At 62.6% G+C, this 20,167-nt stretch overlaps 1 protein-coding gene across 1 annotated transcript in view; it reads right to left on the reverse strand.

The window, feature by feature from the left end:
* The window catches only part of PTPRS (protein tyrosine phosphatase receptor type S), a 96,056-nt gene extending 77,565 nt beyond the window's left edge, over positions 1 to 18,491 (reverse strand). The window contains exon 1 of the mRNA XM_070624721.1: positions 18,305 to 18,491. The gene's annotated coding sequence lies outside the window, so the exon portion shown is untranslated. The remainder of the gene's footprint in view (positions 1 to 18,304) is intronic.
* Positions 18,492 to 20,167: the final 1,676 nt, after the last annotated feature.

Genomic DNA, 20,167 nt, shown 5'->3' on the forward strand with positions numbered 1-20,167 from the left:
GGATGCCCACCACAGCATGGCTTGATAAGCGGTGCCATGTCCGCACCCGGGATCCGAACCGGCAGACCCCGGGCCGCCAAAGCAGAACGTGGGAACTTAACCCCTGCGCCACCAGGCCGGCCCCCAGATACTATATTTTTAAGCCGGAAAAAAAACACACCAACGTACAGAACAGCATTTAAAAGATGCGATCTCCAGATTAACCACACGGTGCGAAGCAGCAGCCACAAGCCCCGCAGGGCTGTTTACACTTGAATGGCAAAAAATTAAAAATTCGAGTCCTCGGACGCACCGGCCACCGTCCAAACGCCCCACGGCTCGCGTGGCTCGTGGCCACTTTACTAGAAAGCCGGGTAGAGAATATTTCTGTCATCGCCCAAAAGGCGCCAATACCGGGCAGGGGCCAATGCCAACCCGGGGGCCAAATCCGGCCCCCCGGCTGTTTGTGTGAATAAAGCTTTATCGGCACACGGCCACAGCCGCTCAATCGCGTGTCGTGTCCGGCTGCTTTCACGCTCCGACGGCAGAGTCGAGTCGTGTGGACAGAGACGGTGCAGCCACAGGGCTGACAAGATCAACTCTCCAGCCTTCTGCTAAATCTGAACAAACGCCTGTCCGTGCGTCCGCTGCATCCCCAGCACCCACGTGGGGCCAAGCAAACAGCCGGAGCCCCATCAGTGCGTGTTGTGTGGATGAATGAAGGACTCGGGTAACTGGGCGCGGGGCTGGGGCCGCGTGACAAGCTCTGGGATGGCTGGGGACGGCGGTGGGCATCGAATGCCAAGCCAAGTTTCTCCCAGATGGCCACCCCTTGGGCAGCAGCTTGTGGACACCCCTCCTGGGGACCGGGCAGGGTGGGTGGGGGTCCCCGGGTGGGTGGGGGTCCCCCGGCCGCGCGGGTTGGGGAAAACCTGGGGCTCCAGACGGGCGGAGCGATGACATATTCATCAGAATCTTAAACAAAAGCCTCGCAGCCGCCCGTCAGGCAGCCCCCGGCTTTATGGTGATCGGGACGAATTACCCACAATGCCCGGCCAAGCGCAAGCGGTTCTTGGCCGGGATCCTAAACTAATTTTTACTCGTTCGCATGTGTATATAATTTCCCTCCCTCTCGCCTGTGTGGGAACCTGGGGGCGGGGCGGGGGCAGAGGGCGCCCTGGGCATAAGGCGGGGGGTCCCCACCAAGCCCCCCGGCCCGCACGCCCGCCCGGCCCGGGCTCTGAGCCCAGAGCGCCTGGAGGCGGAGGTGGGTGCTGAGTGGGAGCCAAGGGGCGGCCTGGAAACCGTGGGAGCCCAGGGGGGCCTGGAAACCACCAAGAGCTGGGGCTGCAGCCCCGCAGAGAAGGGGGAGGCGCAGGGTGGGCCACGTGCTGTGTGGCCTTAACCTCTCTGGTTTCTGGTGTGTAAACCAGGCCCCCTCCGTACCCCAAACTGGAGGCTTCTGGGAGAATCGTGGAATTTCTGCCCCAAGAGCCCCAGGGGGGGCCGCCGAAGCCTTCGTCCCTAGGAACCCATCCCGCTGCCTTCAGTCGGCTTCTCCACTGTGCAGATGGGGAAACTGAGGCTGAGAAGCGGACATGCCCAGGGCCACCGGCTCGTTCGGAGCAGGAACACCAGCCCCAGGTCACATCCTCAGGCTCGCTTAGGAGCCACCGCCTCCAGGAGGCCCGCCGGGGCACCTCCAGGGACAACTGGCCCTTGGGCCTCCTGGGAATCAGGGGGCGTTCCCGCACCCACCCCTCCCATCCTTCTAGGAGCCGCCCTGGATTCCTCTCAACCACATCCTGCGCCCCCCGCGGGGCCAGGCCACTCACCTGTCTCCTGGTCACCCCCACCCTGGTCCCCTCCCTGCCCTCCCCCTTCCCTCTCTCCCCCTCCTCCCTCTGCTCCAGCCACACGCCAGGCACCATCCTGCCCCAGGGCCTTTGCACAGGCTGTTCCCCCAGCCAGGAACTTCCCCCCGAGATCTCCACACAGCATTCCCTCACCTCCTGCTGGTCTTTACTGAAATGTCACCTCCTCAGAGAAGCCTGCCCTGATTTCATGGCTAAAACAGCCCCTCCTTCTCACCTACCCCTCTCTGAGCCTTCGTTTTCCTTAAAGGCATGGCATTCAGTAGGCACTTAATAAATACTCAATCTACTTATTTGTGTATTGGGCTCCCTGTTCCCCTCCACAAGGGCGGGGCTCTTTCCTCTGTCTTCTTCACCACTCTGTTCCCAGCACCCGGATCAGGGCCCGGTACACAGCAGGTGCTCAATAAAAGTCAGTGATGACTCTCCAGACCCCCAGCAGGGTCTTGGGCCCAGAAAAGGCTCTATGGTTGTTTTCACAACACTAGGCAGCTTTTCCCGGAGTCGGAAAGAATATTTTAGATCTGAAACCACCCCCTGGGGTGGGGTGTTGGGATGGGGGGGCTCCTGTAACTGGCCGGGTGGGAGCAGCCGAGGAAAAGAAAAAATTCCGGCCCCACAAACCTGTTCAGGGGAAGCCTGAGTTCGCTCGCTCGCTCGCAGGCAATGGGAGCAGAGACTGGAAACACACTCTGTTGGGTGATCGGGCGAGACCCAGCGAATGCTAAAACGTGCATTCTGCATGGAACCTCACACTCACGCTCGGAGCTTGTGTGTGATCGAGCATTGTGCCATCTCGTGGGGGAGCAAAGGGCAGAGATGACGGGCACGACCAACAGGACGGGGCTGGGCACGCCAACGGCATAGTATGCAGCCCAGAAAAAGGAGGCGACAGCTCCGTACATACTAGTCTGTTAGCAAAACAGTGTGACGCAGAACAGCAGGTGTAAAATGTGGGGAGAAGAGAACAGCAGACCTATATGTGCTGATGCTAAAAGGATTGTAGCGCTAACTATGGTAATCGCTCCTATTTTAGGGCCACCTACTGTGCGCTAGGCACGGTTCAAAGCACTTTACACTTCGGATCGCACCTAGTTCTCTCCATTTTACAGATGAGAAAATGGGGTCTCAGAGAGGTCAGGCCACTCGCTCAGGGTCACACAGCACAGAGGGGGCAGAGGGGGAGATGTGGGGACAAAGCCCAGCAGTACTCAACCTCGATGCCTGGTACACAGCAGGTGCCCAATAAACGCCACAGGGAGGCCCCAAGGGCGGAGGGAGCAGAGGCAGGGTGGTGCCCGGGTGGAGACGGCAGGAGCTATCGAGCAGTCGGACAACACTCGTGGGGGAGAGGCGGCGAGGGTTCGAGCAGTCCATGCGACGGAGACGGGCAGGCCTGGCCGTGGGGACCTCCCCACCCGTCGCCCATGACGTGTTCATCAAGAACGAGGGGAACGTCCTGACCGTCCGGGGTCGGGGGCCGGAGGAGGCCCCCAAGGTCTACAGGGCTCCTGGCAAACCTGCTCTCCTTGTCTGCCTCAGTTGGACCAACCCACCATTCCACCTGTGTTTAGAGACTGTACAGTGGGGGGTCCAAGACCCCGGGTCTGACGTGAGTTTGGTCCCAGGCTCTGCTCTTTGCTTACTGTGTGACCTTAAGCAAGTCATGTCCCGTCTACAAACCTCAGTTTCCCCATCTGCAAGATGGAGTCGTCGCCCCCTGGCCTGGGACAACTTTCTGAAAACACAGATTTTAGATTCAGAGCAACTCGCGTCTGAATCGTGGCTTAACCTCCTCCTGGCTGTGCCACCTCAGGGTCTGCTTTTTTCCATCTGTTAAATGCTCCTTGTTTGAGCCCCTGGATCAAGCCGTGCCTGAAGCTGGTATATTCTAACACCTGCCTTCCTAGTTACACGAGCCAAGCAAGGCATCCGCTTTTTTTTTTTTTTTTTTACTAAAGTCAGTTGGCTTTGGGTTTCTCCGCCTTTCGAGCTGCAGGCCCACTGTGCGCCAGAGGACGGAGCCTCATTAGGAGCCGGGCAGGGAGCTGAGGGTACGAAACGACAACTTGTCGAAGGAATTGGGACAGACCCAAACCTCTGGGTGTCAGGGGTTTCCAAACACGGTCGCGGGAAAGCAACACCCACGTGGCATCACCCAGATCTGGGACTGAGGGCAGCGCCCAGCGCAAGACACCTGATTAGACAACACTTCACCTCGAGGCCTCACGGCGACCTTGTGCGGGAGGTCTGGCCACGCTGTTCCCTACGCCCAGAACACCCTTCCCTCCCCTCTCTGGCCAGTTAACTCCAACTCGGCCTCCAGAGCTTAGACCAGCGGCCACCTCCTCCAGGAGGCCCTCCCTGACTTCCCCTCCCATTGCGCCCTCCCCGAGCCTCTCGTCCTCCCTCCTTCTTCCTCGTCCCGGGTTCAAAGTCGGGCAATTTCCACATTTCGCTGAGTTTAAGAGGCGAGGTTATTTGACACATTGAGAAGAGAGAAAAAACGCTTCCCATTAAGCCAGACGGGACTTTTTTATCCCCAAGAAGGAAGGGTTAGTTGACAGACTTCTCGGGACACAGATTGCGATCACTTTTCTCTCCCGAACGGGGGCCGCGGACGGAACACGGAAGTGAAGGATACAGTTCAAAGTTCCCCAAAACTCCTCTGTGTTCTGATGCCAGTTCCTCCGAATTGCTTTGCACCCCAGACTTGTCGACCTGGGGGCTTTGAACACGCTTTGGGGGTTTTGCACACGGCACTGGCCCCGGGGCTGGCAGGCCTCGAGTCTCCCACGGGTGGCTGCCCCGGGATTTCCCTCCGAGCCGCCGACACCCACTCACAGGGGATCCACAGAAGGTGCTGACGGCTGAGGCTCCCACCCACCCTCGTGTGGCCCGAACACTGTGGTTTGTCGACCGACACTTTGGGAGCCCAGCAATCAAGGCAGGAGTAACCGCTCTGTCTAAAGCTGCCTGGCGCACGGCAGGCGCTCAAAAAACTATTACTGGGATGAACGAACAAATAGCCGAGTTCAATTTTACAGGAAATGAGAGTTCAGAGAGGTTGGGCGACGGCCACAAAGTCACACAGCTTAGCAAGAGGCGAGGGCAGAATTGGAATCCAGCTCAACGGAACCCCCAGCCTCCCACTGGTCCAGGAGGCTGACGGCACAAATGGGGCCGGGCAGGGACCCCGGCCAACACCCCGACTAAGAGAATCCAAACTCACACGAGCCTTTAAACACACGTGGTCATTCTACAAACTGAGAAGAAGCGATGGCCATTAAGAGCTTGGGGCGCAGGCCGTACCCCGGTCAGGCCCAGCCGGCTATCCCACCACCATGTGACATCCTGCTGTGTGACGCTGGGCAGATGACTTGACTTCTCTGAGCCTCAGTTTCCCTTCATCCGTAAACTGGGTCTAGGAGCCCCTTCTCCCTCAGAGCTGCTGCAAAAATTAAACCCACGAAAGTGCACAGAAAGTCCGTCCTCAAACTCTGGCCCAGCATCACCCCCTGGACCAGCGCTGTCCCCTCCGCCCTGGCTCCTGGCTCCTCCTCTCACCCCCAGTCTGTCCTCCCCGCAGCCCCCACCAGAGGGTGCCTGGGAGCCCCTGAGTCAGTCCTGCCTCCTCCACCCGCAGCCCTCCAGGCTCCCCTCCCTGGGGGGAGAAGCTGAGTCCTCCCTGCGGCCCCCCAGGCCCCGCACGACCTGCCCCATCCCCTCCCCGCCCTGCCTCCTCCCTCTCTCCCCCTCCTCCCTCTGCTCCAGCCACACGGCCTCCTCCTGTTCCTCCCACACGCCTGCCCCAGGGCCTTTGCACGGGCTGTGCCCTCCGCCTGGAACATTCTACCCCCCCATACGCCTCCATCAGAGCTTTAGTCACTGTCCCCTCCTCACTGGAGCCGTCCCTACGACCCCGCGTAAAATGACCACCTCGTCCCTCCCCCCCAGCTCCCTTTGCTCCCGTGTCGCTGTCTCTCCTCACTCCACGTGACACGTGTCTCCCCATCAGAATGTGACCCCAGGAGGCAGGCGCTTCCCCCCCCGACCCCCGCCCGGCACACAGTAGGTGTCCAGAAACCCACCGGCTGACCGGAGGCACAGACTCGGGGGAAGTGTGTGCGCCCCCCACCCGGCCCTTCCTGTCCCCGTTCCTGACGCCCCCGACTCTGCCCTCTGCCCCTTCCTGAGCCTCCAGCCCCGGCCGAGCCGACACCTGCTGAGCCACCGCAGGAAGTGGGGGCGGCCACCGCGGGGCCTGCGGCCTGGGCCGGGCGTGTCCGTCCGGCGGCTTAATCCCAGCCGCGGGGGAGGCTGAGCCGCGACCTCGACCTCAAGCCAAACAAACAGATCGACTCCAGCAGCGTCCAGCTCGCCGGCCCGGGAAGAGGGAGATAAATAACAAGTGAATCACATCGTATTATTTACGGGCACCTGTCGCCCTCACTCCAAGCCCAGCACCGGTCTAAGGGCGTCCCCAGGGAGGGTGGGGTCCTCGTTAGCCTGTTTTACAGATGGGGAAACTGAGGCTGGGACAGGTGAGTCACAGCAAATGAGGATTAGAGTCAGCCCAGGGTTCAGATCAGGTCACGGGTGTGGACCCACACACAGCTCGTGCAGCCATGCCGTGGTGGCATCCCACATAGAAAATAGAGGAAGATGGGCATGGATGTGAGCTCAGGGCCAGTCTTCCTCAGCAAAAAAAAAAAAAAAAAAAAAAAAGAGGATTAGAGCTGAACTTGAACCCAGGCCATCCAGTCCTGGAGTCCAGATCTTCACCCTTAATCTACAGTCTCCATACACGACGAGAATAAAACGTGGCAGGAAAAAGCCTGTCACTTCGACGGGGCGTTTGCAGTGTCCTCGGCCCACGGAGGGACGTGCCTCAGCTCCCGGCCGCCTCCTGATGGACAGGCCAGCAACACGGGCCCATTTTAAGAGTCAGGAAAACCGAGTCACTGAGGGCTGTCTCGAGGTCGGCTCACCCCTCGAGAGCCCCCACTGTATGCCCCGCCCTGAGTGGAAAACCCTCAGGTGTCCCGTTTCCAGATGGGTAAACTGAGGCTCAGAGAAGTTCCACCCCCAGACCAAGCCCCCATGTGTCCCATTTCCAGACGGGTAAACTGAGGCTCAGAGAAGTTCCACCCCCAGACCAAGCCCCCATGTGTCCCATTTCCAGACGGGTAAACTGAGGCGCAGAGAAGTTCCGCCACCCACCCAAGGTCACACAGCCAGCAAGAGGTGGCTCTGGGACTCAAACCCAGGGCTTCCCCACCAGCAGAGGGTCCGCGGGGACACAGCGCGACGTCTCAACGAGGGGCGTCGCCCGCGGGTGGCTGGGCGGCTTCAGGCACGAAAGGAGGGGGGACACCGAACACCAGCGGTATTTTTAACGCCCCACGGCGCTCGGGAGGCCGCCCGTCAGCGCAGCGTCGCGGCCGTGGGCAGGCAGAGGCCCCGGAACGAACGTGGGGACACGGCTGGTCTAAAGCGGCTATTTCTGGAGGCCGAGGTGAGAACACGGGGGCGAGAGGGAGGATCAGGAGCAGCCGCGGGGACCGACTCGGGCAGCCCGGCCGGGCCGACGGGGGGGCGGGGGGACGACAGGGGACGACAGGACAGCCTGAGCCACCCGCCCCGGGCCGCCACCAGCCAGACCCCCTCCTTTCTTTTATTCCCTGTTTGTGCAAAACCCGTGCCTGGAGCCCTACTGTGCGCGGGCGCTGCGGCGGCCACAAGGCGGGCAGAAACGCCTCACCCCAGGGAAGGGGAGAGTCCCCGCCAGGGCGGGAGGCAGATGACGAGCTGGCTGCACACGACATGGACGTGGTGACAGGCGCTTCGAGTAAAAGCAGAGCAGGGAAGGGAAGGACGGGCGGCCGGGTGGAGAGGCGCATTTTGCGAATCTTCGTTACGCAGAATAATAATCCGGATGTCGTGATTATTGGCAAATGGGCGTTTTGCAAATCTTGACAGGGAGGTCTGGGGAAGCCCTGCTTAAAAACGGGCAGAGAACTGAAGGAGAGAGGGAAAGCGTCGGGTCCTGAGGCTCGCGTCCTGCCACTCTTAGGGTCACGTTGGGCTGCGGGTGCCCGAAAAGCTCACAAGAGGCATAATTTCTCTCTTCACATAAAGGAAGCTCCCAGGTTGGCCTTTTGGGGCGATTACAACCACCCCACAAGCAGGGCCCGGGCTCCTTCCATCTCTCAGATCTCTCATTCTTAGCCACAATATCTGCCTCGTGGTCCAAACCGGCCGCCTGAGTGCCTGCCATCACCTCCCTATTCCAGCTGGGAGTCGAAGGGAACACGCACTACCTCTTTTGGAAGGCGTTTCCAGGAAATCCTGTCCATTTATCCCATTGTTCAGAATCGAGTCATAAAGCACAGACGGCTGCACGGGACACGGGGAAATGTGGTTTTCACCAGGTGGCCATGTGCACAGACAAGTCACAGGGTTCAACCACCCTGGAGGAGAGGGGCCCCGGAAGGCAGGCCCCCATGGCGGTCGGCGCTCCCTAAGTGCCCGCCCGAGGCCCCAGCACCCCACATCCCGCCTCGGGCCTGGGGAGGAGGGTGAGACCGCCCAGCCGATCCGTCGCCGTCTCCTCGGTAAACAACTGTCAGAGAAAATAAATAGTTTTTAACAGGCTCATTAATTGAATCCAGGAACGAACAGCCTTCTCCCCGGGCCGCCGAGGAGCAACGCTCAGCAGCCGACGGGAAAATCCGGGCGTCCTGTGCTCGACGTTCGAGGCTTCCTGGAGGCTGGGCAGCTCGGGTGGGTGCTCACGCGGCTTTGACGCCTCGGCGGCCCCGCCTCTGCCGGGAGCCCGCGGCGACAGCGACAGCGGCCTGATCCACCCGCGTCTCTCTTTCTCCCGTCGTGTTTCTCTCTCAAGGGTCCGCCTCCTGGCGTCACGGGCGCCCCCGGGTCCCATTCGCGGGAGGGGGACGCGGTTTTCTCTTTCGAGTTTTACACGAGAGGAAGCGCAAAGAATTAAAAACTACGGGGTCAGGAGAGGAGGACGGGGTAGCCGTCGGGGGGAGCACTGGACGGCGAGTCCAGAGACCTTGATGCGCCTGCCATCGAGGACCCCCCATGCCTGCCGAGGGCTCTGGCCATGCTGGCGTGACTCAGTTTCCCCCCACCGCAGCTCAGGGGGTCCCAGGGCAGCTGTCAATCACAGCATCAGCTGGGCCTGCCATCAGTTCCTGGCACCGCAGTGGGGGAGCTCCAGGCAGATGTTTGACAGGTGGGGAAACTGAGGCCCGGGCAGCCAAATCCACTGGCCAAGACTCAAAATGCCACATTCAACCCCCCAAAGAAAGCCCGGGGCCGGCCGTCTCTGGGGGGCTCCTCGGAGACGTCTCTGCTCTCGAAGGAGCATCAGGACTGGCGGAGTCCAGAAACCACCTGGCCCGGGTCCCAGGCACCAAGTCCCGCCTCTTCGGCGCTCCTCGCTGTCTCCCGGGAGACTGGAGCCCTCAGGGGCTGTTTTGGGGTTCCCTGAGCCCCTCCTCAGGGCAGCTGGCTCTCCGCAGCCACTCCTCACCCTCTCTGGGCAGAGATCTCAGATGTGCAGAGGCGCAGAGAGGGCGGGCGAGTGGCTGAAGTCACACAGCGCTTGGGACCCATCTCCTCACCCGAAATGGGGCTCCTGGAAGAAGGAACAGCGTGAACCAAGGCTGGAGGTGGGAGCAGAAGCGGGTCAGTGTGGCTGGTGCAGAACGAGTGGGTGGACAGGCGGCGGGGGGGTGGGGGGGGGCTGCCAGAGGGGAGAGTGGGCGTGCCACCAGAGAAGCCAAGCAACTTCCCTGAAGTCACACAGCTCGTAAGAGGCAGAAACAGATCTTCAGCACGGACGGGCCAACAACAACAAAGTCCCTCCCGCTGCTCCCGGCCCCGATGGGACCAGCTGCCCCGCTACACAGTTGCTACATGAACCCGCTACATAATTGCAGGGCCGGTGGACGACACCTCGGTGGCCCCTCGCGCAAAAATCAGCAAGAATTTCCAGAAAGCCAGAGCAGAGCACGAAAGCGGTGCAGACACTCCATGAGCACAGAAAGGGCCCCTCGGTTCGCCTGCAGGTGGACAGGCCGCCCCCAAGAAAGGCTCCGATCGGTCCAGTTTCTCGTCCCCACTCTGTGCCTCAGTTTCCCCATCTGCAAGATGTAAAAATGCAAGGGAAGCCGGAGGCTGGGCCAGGCCTGCGGGGCAGCCTCCAGGACACGGGGACTCAGTGTCTGCTGAGGGGGCCGGCCCGGTGGCGCGGCAGTTAAGTTCGCACGTTCCACTTCTCAGCGGCCCGGGGTTCGCCAGTTCAGATCCCGGGTGTGGACATGGCACCGCTTGGCAAGCCATGCTGTGGTAGGCGTCCCACATATAAAGTAGAGGAAGATGGGCACGGATGTTAGCTCAGGGCCAGGCTTCCTCAGCAAAAAGAGGAGGATTGGCAGCAGATGTTAGCTCAGGGCCAATCTTCCTCAAAAAAAAAAAAAAAAAATGACTGTTTAGGTTATTTCCTGTTTGCGGTGGTTTTCCAGGCAAGTGCAGGTTTGGGGCCCCCTCCCCGTGTCCCCTTATTGTTCGGGAAGATGGGAGGCGGGAGGACAGTCACTCGGCCCCCACGATGGGACGCCGTTTAACCCCCAAGGACGCAGCTGGCAAGATGTGTCCCCATCTCACGGATGAGAAGACGGAGGCTGGGGGCGTGGAATTAGGGGTCGCCTCACACGGCCGGGGTGGGGGTGGGCCCATCTCAGGAACCAGGGTGTCACCTCCGTGTCCTAGTCCAGCTCGACGAGGGGAGCGAGTGCGGGAGGTGGGCGTTCACGGCCGAGCCAACCGCCCGCAGCCTGATTTCTCTCGCCGCCACAGGTCTGAGCACAAATCCGGGGTTTCTGAATCTCAGCACTGCTGACATTTAGGGCCCAATCGTCCTCCGTGGGGGGCTGAGCAGCATCACCGGCCCCCCCGTTTGCTCCATGCCAGAAGCACCCCCAGTGTGACACCCACAGACGCCCCCAGACACGGCCCGGCGTCCCCCGGGGGAGCAAAATCGCCCCCACATGCGGCTGGGGACCTGACGCCCCAGCCCTGGGAGCAGCTGGGGACGTTTCCGGAAAAGACGGGCGGGCGAGGGACGGTCCTGCAGCCGGCACGTGGTTCCCAGCCCGGCCCCTCGGGACGCGCCGGCCGCCTTCGCGCAGCATTTAATTTGAGTCAAGTTTATCATGATGACCGATATTAATGGAATCAGGGCCGACGTGGAGGGAGCGCGTGCCGCCTGGGCCCCGTGCTCGGCCCTCCCGGCTGGTTCTCGTGTCGGTGCCGCTGAGGAACCCCCCCTCACACCCCCGGGTGGCTGCAATTCTTCAACCCATTTTACAGCCTGGGAAACTGAGGCTCGGGGCCGGCGAGTGAGGTGTTCCAGGTCCCACGACCGGCAAATGGACACGTTTTAAGGAAAAGAAAGACCTGAGGTTGTAAAATAGGGCAATTTCACGGAAAATCGAGATTGCTGGTTTTTCTATGAAAACCCGGCCCGTCTGGCTGTGGAGCCATCCGGGGCGCACGCCACCCATCGGCACCCCCCGTGTGGCCCCTGTGGGCACCGGGGTTTGAGAAGGATGTTCCTCCCACCTCTTCCTGCCTCAGTTTCCCCCTCTGGACTGGTGTGAGGGGACCAGCCCGGGGGGCAGGCAGGTGTGGCTGGCTGTGTGGCCTTGGGCAAGCTCCTCTCCCTCTCTGGGCCTCAGCCTGGCTGCTGTTCCAAGAGCTGGTTCCCAAGCTCCCAGGTACCCATGGGCAACGACATTTGCATCCAAGCCCTGGGGGGCTTTGGGGACCCCATAGGGTCTGCCCCAGCCCACTCACTCCTCCACCCGATCCTGCTCCCCCTCACCTCCTGCCACACAGCGGCTGCACCCCTCCACCCCTTGCACTTGCTGTCCCCATACCCATCCACCTGTCTCTCCTCGGAAAGGCCCTCCTGTCCCCAAGTCAAAACAGTGGCTGAGTGACCGCTGGCCGCCACCAAATTTTTGGTCTCAGCCGAACCCACTGAGTTTTTCTTGCTTATTCACGTGCCGACTCCCCCCAGAGACGGCAGGTCCGCGTCCGCCTGGTTCTCTGCTGGATCCCCAAATTTCATTCCGATTTTCTCTTATTTAAAAAAAAAAAAGGAAGGAAAAGAACGTACATGGTGCCGCCCGCCTGCCAGGCGTGTATTAACCCACACACCCCTCAACTGTGAGTGAGGCGATGCCATGGCACCCATTTCACAGATGGAGAAACTGAGGCACAGGGCGGCTACGGAGCTGGCCCGAGTCCCCACGGCTGGCAAGCCACAGAGCTGGACCCCGAACCCATAGGCCGGTTCTCGGGGTCGCCGGCAGCCAGGACTCGACACCCACGGATGACCGAATGAATGAATCAGAGGACGGACGAACGGACAGATGCCCGCTCGCCAAGCTCATTGACTGACCCGTCTTCTGAGCGCCCCGCAGGGGCCGCCAAGCTGAGACCTCCCCCCTCGTGCTCACTCGAACCCACCGCGAATTCAGGGGCCACCGCCCGGGGTCTCAGGGGTGCCTGGAACCTTCCACGGCAGCCGCCTGCCCTCCCCCACTGGCCTCCCGCCGCTCGGATCCCGCCAGGCGCCTGGCCCGGTCCTGCCGCAGAAGTGGGGCGGCCTTGATTGAGCAGCCAGCGACGGGGAACGCCCCAGTTTGCGGCGGCTGAGTCATCCTGCCATCTCTGCCGGCCGTGCTGGACCCCGCGGAGGGGGCCGGGGGTGGGGGCTGCCGGGGAGGCCCCGCCGGGCAGGTCCGCGAGGCACCAACACGTCGCTTCACCCGCATGAACACATTTCATCCTCCCGACAACTGGGAGCGGGGGGCACTATTACTCTCCGTTCTGCAGATGAGAAAATGGGAGCACAGAGAAGTTGGGGAACCTGCCCCAGGTCACACAGCCAGCGAGTGGCCGAGCCGGGATTTGAACGCCAGGAAGCCTCGGTCCAGCTTCTTCTGAGGACGGCAGCTGGGAGCCCCAGAGTTGCCACAGTGACTCTCAGGGGTCCCCAGCATCAAAATGATGTCTTTAGCAACTGGGCAGACCCCCCCCGGCCTCCTCCCTAGGAGTCAAGACTTCAGAGTCTGGCATCATTGGCCCTGAGTGAGATTTCCCGTTCTGTCACTTAGGGGCTGTGTGACTCCAGGCCAGGAAGACGCCCTCTCTGTGCCTCAGTTTCCCTGTCTTCGAATGGCACCCGCAGGGGGTGTGCCGTCCAACGGAGACGAGGATGCTCCTAATTTACTCAGCAGAGGGCCAGGCCTGGGCGCCAACGCCAAAATAAGCTGGAGCAGCTATTCTCATCGCTGACATCCCCTCGTTTGCTGACAGTGGGGTTAATTATAAGCGGCATTAAATTATACACACACAGACGCGGCGACCTCGCCTCCCCAGCACCCCCGAATTTCCACCAGCGCCCAAATCCCCACGCGACAGGGACATCAGCGAGCAGGTTCCAGGGGCCCCTCACCGCCCGGCACGCCGCCCTCGGGGGGTCCCAGGCCTCTGGGGCTGCAGCCGGGGAGAGAGGAAGGAGAGAATGCGGAGGAAAATTAGGATTTTCCGTTCCCCCAGTAAGAGGACAGGAGACGCCTGACGGTGCTCACATCAATGATTTCAAAAAACAAACAGTCGTGGGCTGCCCCAGGGGGCTGTGGACAAAATTTGCCCCTTCAGAAAAACGATGTTCACCATGCACCCCCAGCGAAGGCGTGTGGGGGGGACAGGGTCCCCGAGACCCAGAAATGCGAGCTCCGAGCCCCCCGCCGGGGTGGGATCCACGGGAACCAGAACAAAACCCGGGTGTCTTTTCAGACACGGGGTCCCGCTGGCCTCTGCAGGACCCTGAGGACCGAAGAGGGGACTCCGTCCGCGGCCAGCACAGAACAGCGCCGACCCCCAGGTCCAGCCCGGCCAGGCTCACCGGCTCCAGGGAGGGCTCCCCGGAGGAGGGGGAAAAAGAGAGATGAAAATAAAGCAACTCGACTCGAAAGTCGAGGCCCCGTCCGTGAGTCACTCCCGCCCGCTTGTTAATTTTCGCCATTGCACAAGTGTGAGCCAATTGATTTTTCATATTCCCCACGCACACCCCCCCCCCAACACTTCTGAAATATCAGCCAGAGACGAGACAGAAATGGTACGCCATGGTTCTCTTTTTTCCTTTTTTTTTTTTTGAGTGTCTTTTCTTTCCTTAAAGATAAAAGAGAGAAGGGAGAAAAACACACCCCACGTACTCCACTCCACCGCCTTGAGCTGCCAGAGGGTCGGAGAGGGTGCAAACGGGACCCGAGAATAGAACACCCAGGTGTCCCCACTTGCTGTGCGTCTCAGAGCTCAGATCTGTCTGTCTCTGGGCTGCTCCGGAGGATGGGGCAACGTGCACTTGAACCCCAACTCCCCGTGCAGGATCCCATCTTCCCCGACTTGCAAGCCGGTAGCTTTCTGGTTCCAGACCCAGGGAAGGTGGGAAGAAGACAAAACTGACGACGCGTCTGGGGAGCCCCAGAACCCACATTCTCCCCGACCCGGGCGGTGGCATGACTTTGTCCACAGACCCGCGGCGGTTCCGCCGGCTGGGCACGTGGAGCCTGCACGGGCCCCCCCCGGTTATGCCTTCATGTTGTTGTCCCCTCCCGTCCCCAGCGAGCCGCCCTGCCCGGCAGGCAGCTGGGGTCTCCCCAAACACCCCGGCCCGGACATCTCGGGCTGCGGGGAAGGACAGAGCAAGGACAACTCGCACCGATCGCCCGGGAGGGGCGTCCTCCTTGCAAATTCCGGGAACCGAGACGCCCATCCCCGTGCAGAGGAAAGCCGGGGACCCCGGGGTCTCAGCACCCCTGCCTCCCTGCAGAAGCACGAGGCCCCCCAGACAGGAGCCACGGCCGCAACACGCCCGCCAAGCCCACTGCGCCTCCCAGAACCTTCCGCTGGCTCCACAAATGGAGCCCGATGCAGCGGGGGGAGCCGCTCTCCGCCGAAAACACTAAGCTTTGTCAATTATCCCCCAAACCCGCTGGGTTTATATATATCCGTCTTTATTTTTAGGGTTTTCCTTCCCCATCCTGAACTCTCTTGACGCCCCCCCTCCGCTCCCCCCACGCACGGCGGCTGAACTGAAGTCAAAGGAAGCCGGTGAACCAGGGGCCACGTGGCGGCCACCCCCCCCCCCACCCCGCCCTGGACTCACACGGTCCCCGCCCGTCCCTCGCTGGCCACCTCATTGACCATCGTTCGGGCCACGCGGCCGCTGGGATAGTCAGCGAAGCCACAGGTCTCCCAGAGGCGGCAGGTGGAGGGGACAGCCGGGCTCCCGCACCTGTGAAACACAGCTGAGTGCCAATCCCAAGGCGGAAGGGGAAACTGAGTCACCGCCCGGAAAGCCACAGGCAGAGCGGAGGTGGATCCGTCTCCTGGACCGGCCCCAGGTCTGGGGAAGGCCGGGCAGAGCCGCACGGTCTGCACCACCCCGTGAAGAAGAAAACGGGTGGATGGCGCCAGCTCCAGGAGTGTCCACCCAGACGCCACCACCACGACGTCCCTGACGACCGGCTTCCCCTCCCTCCATCCGCTCCCAACAACTCGGCCCAGAGCCACCGTCCCCGTGTTGGGAGAAAAACACCGCGTGTCTCCGAGTGGGGCCCATGGACGTGGGAAGACGCCCGGAATCCCCCGGGAAGCAGGGAAAAAAGAAAGACGCTCGGATGCTCCGAGGGGATGCAAAGAGAAGCGCGGGCAGTGGGCGACGATGATGTCCGTGCCGGCTCTCAGCGCCCCTCTCTCTGTCCCCCGTCCCCCCACAGCCCAGCTCAGGGATCGTAGAGGAGGGGGGACCCCCTGGGAGTCCAGCTGCCACCCCAGCAGCGCCCTCCGGGGCCACGCCCCGCCACACCAGAATGACCCCTCCTCCCCCGTCTCCTGCAGCGGGTGGGGAGTGGGCCAGGCCATCGCCTCCAGGGGAAAGCCACTGACAATGACAGCACCGGCCCCGTCACCCCCTGGGGGGGCCGATGTCATCGGCCGGGATGGCAGGAATAGGAAAGCTCATGAGCTCACCGGCAGGCCGGGTCTCCCGCGACGTTTTGTTTCCCTGAGCCCAATTATACCAACTCTCCGGGCGATCGTGGGCAGCGGGTGGCAGCCCCCAGGGGGCTGGGGGGGCCGGGGCCCCACACAAAAGTGCACCGTCATGGTGAAGGTGCCCCCCGGGGCCCCCGGGAACGGGGCAGGAAGATCAGGGACGCGGCCAGACGGCGGGCAGCAAGGGATGCCCAGCGAAGGGCACTGCGGGGAGGGAAACAAGGGGGTCCAGCTGGAGACCCGGGCCCGAGTGGGCGGGCTCTGGGATTGGGGGGCCGAAAGCAGCCGCCCCCAGCCCCAGCTGCCTGCCTTCCGCAGCCAAAGTATCAGCTGGCAGAGGAAAAAGGGACTGAGGGACAGAAGGCGCGAGGATTGGTGGGGGGGGGGCACAAAGGAAGGGGACCCTGGGAGGGGGAGGGGAGCTATGCAAATGGCAGGATCCACCGAGTCCCTCAGCCATTAATAAAAGCTCAGCCGGCGGGGCTGGCATCAGAGGAGTCGGGGCGCAGGCAGACGGCAGCTGGAGGGCAAGGCAGAGCGCCCCGAAGCAGAGGGGCCCTGGCCCCCTGCACCCCAAGGACAGCAGTGATGGGCGACCCGGAGGGATGGCCAGAACCCCAGCAGCCAGAGTCCGCGGGGAGGCGGCTGGGGGGCCCAGAGCGGGTGGGTCCCCGTCCTTGGGACCCTGCAGCTTTGTCCCTGCTTCTTAGAGTCCTAACGCCCAGCCTGGACCCCCTCGACACCCGCCTTCCCCGGCCGCGTTGGCCTCGCTGCTTTTTCAGGGGTTCGGCGGGAGGCAGAAGGGCCCCACGCTCAGAACGGGGACTTCCCCCCATGGAGATGGGGAGGAGGGGGGCAGGGGAATCCCAGCTGAGCCCAGGAGGGGGAAGGGAGTGTCCCCCACAGGGAGGCGCTGGGAGATTTCCTAACTGGGGGACGAGGTCTCAAGGGGATGGCCGAATTTGAGGAAGGGTCGCAGAAGGTGGGGGGGGGGTGTATTTTCAAAATCTTCACATTTACGGGGCTCCTCGAGGAGGATCTGAAATGGGGGGTGCGAGCATCACGAAGGAGGCGGCTCCAGATTTGGGGGGGTGTGGCTGAAAAAAAGATTCCAGTTCGCGGTGGGCTCCCCGTATTGAGAATTTTGGAGAGAAAGCAGCCGAAGGGGACCTAGGGGCTTTTCGTGGGGGGGGTGGAGGAGGGGGAGTGTCCAAGGGGTGATCTCAAATTGGGGAGAGATTTCCACAAGGAGGAGTGAACTTGGTCGCAGCCTGGCCGAAACCCTCGTGCCCAGGGCACGGGCACTCCAACTCGGGGGGCTCTCCTCAGGGCACGCCCCCCCCCCCGCGCCCCTTTTAACCCGGTTCCGGCGGCTCCGCCCCCGGGATGACGTCACCACTACCCCCAACCCCCGAGGGGGCTCCCGGGGCGCGCAAAACCCGCGGGGCTGGCGGCTCGAGGGGCGGCTTCCCCTCTCCTGGGATCCCCACGGGGTCCCCAGCGCCGAGGGGAGTCGGGTGCCCGACGCGCGCGCCCGGCCGCCGGAGTCCCAGGGGCTGGGGGCTGAGCCTCGCCCCGCCCGGGGGGCTGGGAGGGGGCGCCAGGGCCGCAGCAGGGTGGGGCAAGGCCAGGGTGCCGGAGGGGCGCCCCCCACCCCAAGGGATAGACGAGGCCGGGAGGGCGCTTGGGGGACACGGCGTTGAGTCGGGGGGTCTCCGGGGGGAGGGGGATTGGAGAGCGAAAGCGGCGGGCAAGGCAACCGCCCCGCGCGCACCGGCCGATCCCCCTCGCTCCACCCGGAGCCACCCGTCCCGGGCTGGTCTCCACTCCGGGGCGCCCCCAGCACAGCGCCCCCTGGGTCTCGGAGACAGAGGGGACCCCGGCCGGCACACGCGCGCGTCCCCCCTCCGCGCCTCCGCCCCGCCCGCAGCCCGGGGTGGTGCAGCCGGCGGCGCTGGGCAGCTTCCAACGCCGCGCTCCGGGCGAGTCCAGCCCAGCCCCCTCCCCGCCGCTGCAGCCCCCCGCCCCGCTCGCCCGCCGAGCCCTCCCCGCGGCCCCCCAGCGCGCCGGGGCCCAGCCCCTGGGTTGGGGGTGGGGGGGGCATTGTTCGGCCGCAGCTGGCCGGGCATGCAGCCGGCTGCAGCGGGGCATCCTCGGCGCACAATGGCCGTGCAGCTTCCCCGGCACAAAGCCGGCGCGCTGCCCACTCGGCTGCTCCGAGACCCCCCGCTGGAGCGCCTGCATCCTTCTCGCATCCATCGAATCCCGGAGGCGCCCTCCCCGGGTACCTGGAGGCGGGCTGCGCTGGGCTCCCCGGCTCGGCCCCGCTTCACATCCTGGCCGGGGCATGGGATCCGAGCGCCGGGGCTCGCGGCGTGCGCGCGCCGGCCGGGCCGCCGGGCTGCCGGGCGAGGACACTCACTGCGGCTCGCGCTCCCCTCGCGCCGGCTCGCGCGCCCCCCTCCCCAGCCGGTGACGTCACCCTTCCGCCAGCGCCGCCGGCCGGGGGCGGGGCACGGGGCGGGGCCGGCCGGCGCGCGTCACTGCGCAGCCGCGCCGCCGCCACGCCCCCTCCGGCCAATCGGGCGGCGCGGCGCGGTCACGTGGCCCCGGGGGGGCGTTTAAAGGGCCGCGGGAGCACGTGGGGCGCGGGGCTGCGCGGGCCACGTGGGCGGCGGGCGCCGCGCGAGGGACCCCGGCGACCGCGGGTGCGCGCGCGAGATCCGGGGCGCGTGGCGGCAAGGCCGTGGTGCTTGCTGTGCTCTCAACTCTGCCGTGGCTCCCTAGTGCCCTTCGAGAACAATCCAGCCTCCACTTTCTGCTTTCACACCCGTCGCTCTGCCCCCGGTCTCCGTGCTCCAGCCAAGCCCGCTCCTTGCGGTTCCTCCAGCCTGCGCATTCTTGACTCAGTGCTGTTCCATCACCCGGAATCATGTTCCCCCCAAGATCTTTCCCTTTTCTTTCTGATTTTTGCTCAAACGACAGCTCCTTGGAGACGCCCTCCTTGATGACGGCCATCAGAGCCGCCCCACGCTCCATTCTCTATCCCGTCATCCTGTTTTTATTCTGGTCACTCTAGGAGGTGACTCCATGGGGCCTGAGGATCCCCGTGGATTGATTGAATGATTGAAGGAATGAATGAAGCACTGTTTTAGGCAGAGTAAGTGCTGTACAAACGTGCCACCTGATGACCATCCCCTGCTGCCCTGGAGTCTGGACCAACCGCGTGGGATCCCAGATCAGACGCTGACTTGCCGTGTGGGGCCCCGAGCCTCGGTTTTTCCTCTGGCAAAATGCGTTTGCCTCTCTGGGTCTCAGTTTCCCATCCGTGAAATGGGGAGAGGGATGCCCCGCTCACAAGGAGAGTGTAAGGATGGATCCTGATAATGTGGCCAACCGGCCTGTAGTTGGTGCTTGGAAATGGGATAATGAGACGGAAAAAAAGAGAGAGGAAAAGAAAAGGGAAAGGTTACCCTGGGAGGTGGGAGGGCGCAAAGACTCCAAACCAGACTGCCCCTCGAGTGGTTGTGTCCTGAACTTGGTGAGAACGTTTTATTTCTTCAAGGTACGCATTTTCAGAGGTCCTCGCGCCCGCCAAGGGGCTCAAGTTGGGAATTTGGGGGTTTGTTCCTCCAAAATCGTTGATTCATTCACTCCGGGCCAACGCTGCAGATATAAACAAAAGGCATTAACCCGGGGAGCAAAATGAGAAGGCGGAAGTCATAAACAGGAATAGAGAGAGGAGCGAATGAATAATTAAACAGCAGCCTAAATTAAGCTCGGAGTTTCCCAGTGGCCAGCGCAGCGGCCAGATATCCAGAATCTATTGTGTCCTCCTTCCTGCCTAAGTGACCCTGACCTTGCCATTGACAACTTGGCCTTGGTTTTCTCATCCAAGCAATGGGGACACAGCCCACCCTGAAGAATCCAACGGGATGGTCTGTGCGCGTAAGCTCAGCGTGGTTTCTCGTACACAGTAAGTGCTCAAGCCTTGCATGCTTGATGGAGGCAGGGTGAAGTTAGCCTGCTGGCTCTGGAGAGGCTGGACGTGGCGTGAGCCCCGGGTCTGTCACCTGTTAGGGGAGGGACCTTGAACAAGTCACTCTGAGCCTCAGTGTTCCTGTCTGAAGAAGGGAGACAATCACTTCTGC

This window comes from Equus przewalskii, chromosome 6 (assembly GCF_037783145.1).
Source record: "Equus przewalskii isolate Varuska chromosome 6, EquPr2, whole genome shotgun sequence".
NCBI lineage: Eukaryota > Metazoa > Chordata > Mammalia > Perissodactyla > Equidae > Equus > Equus przewalskii.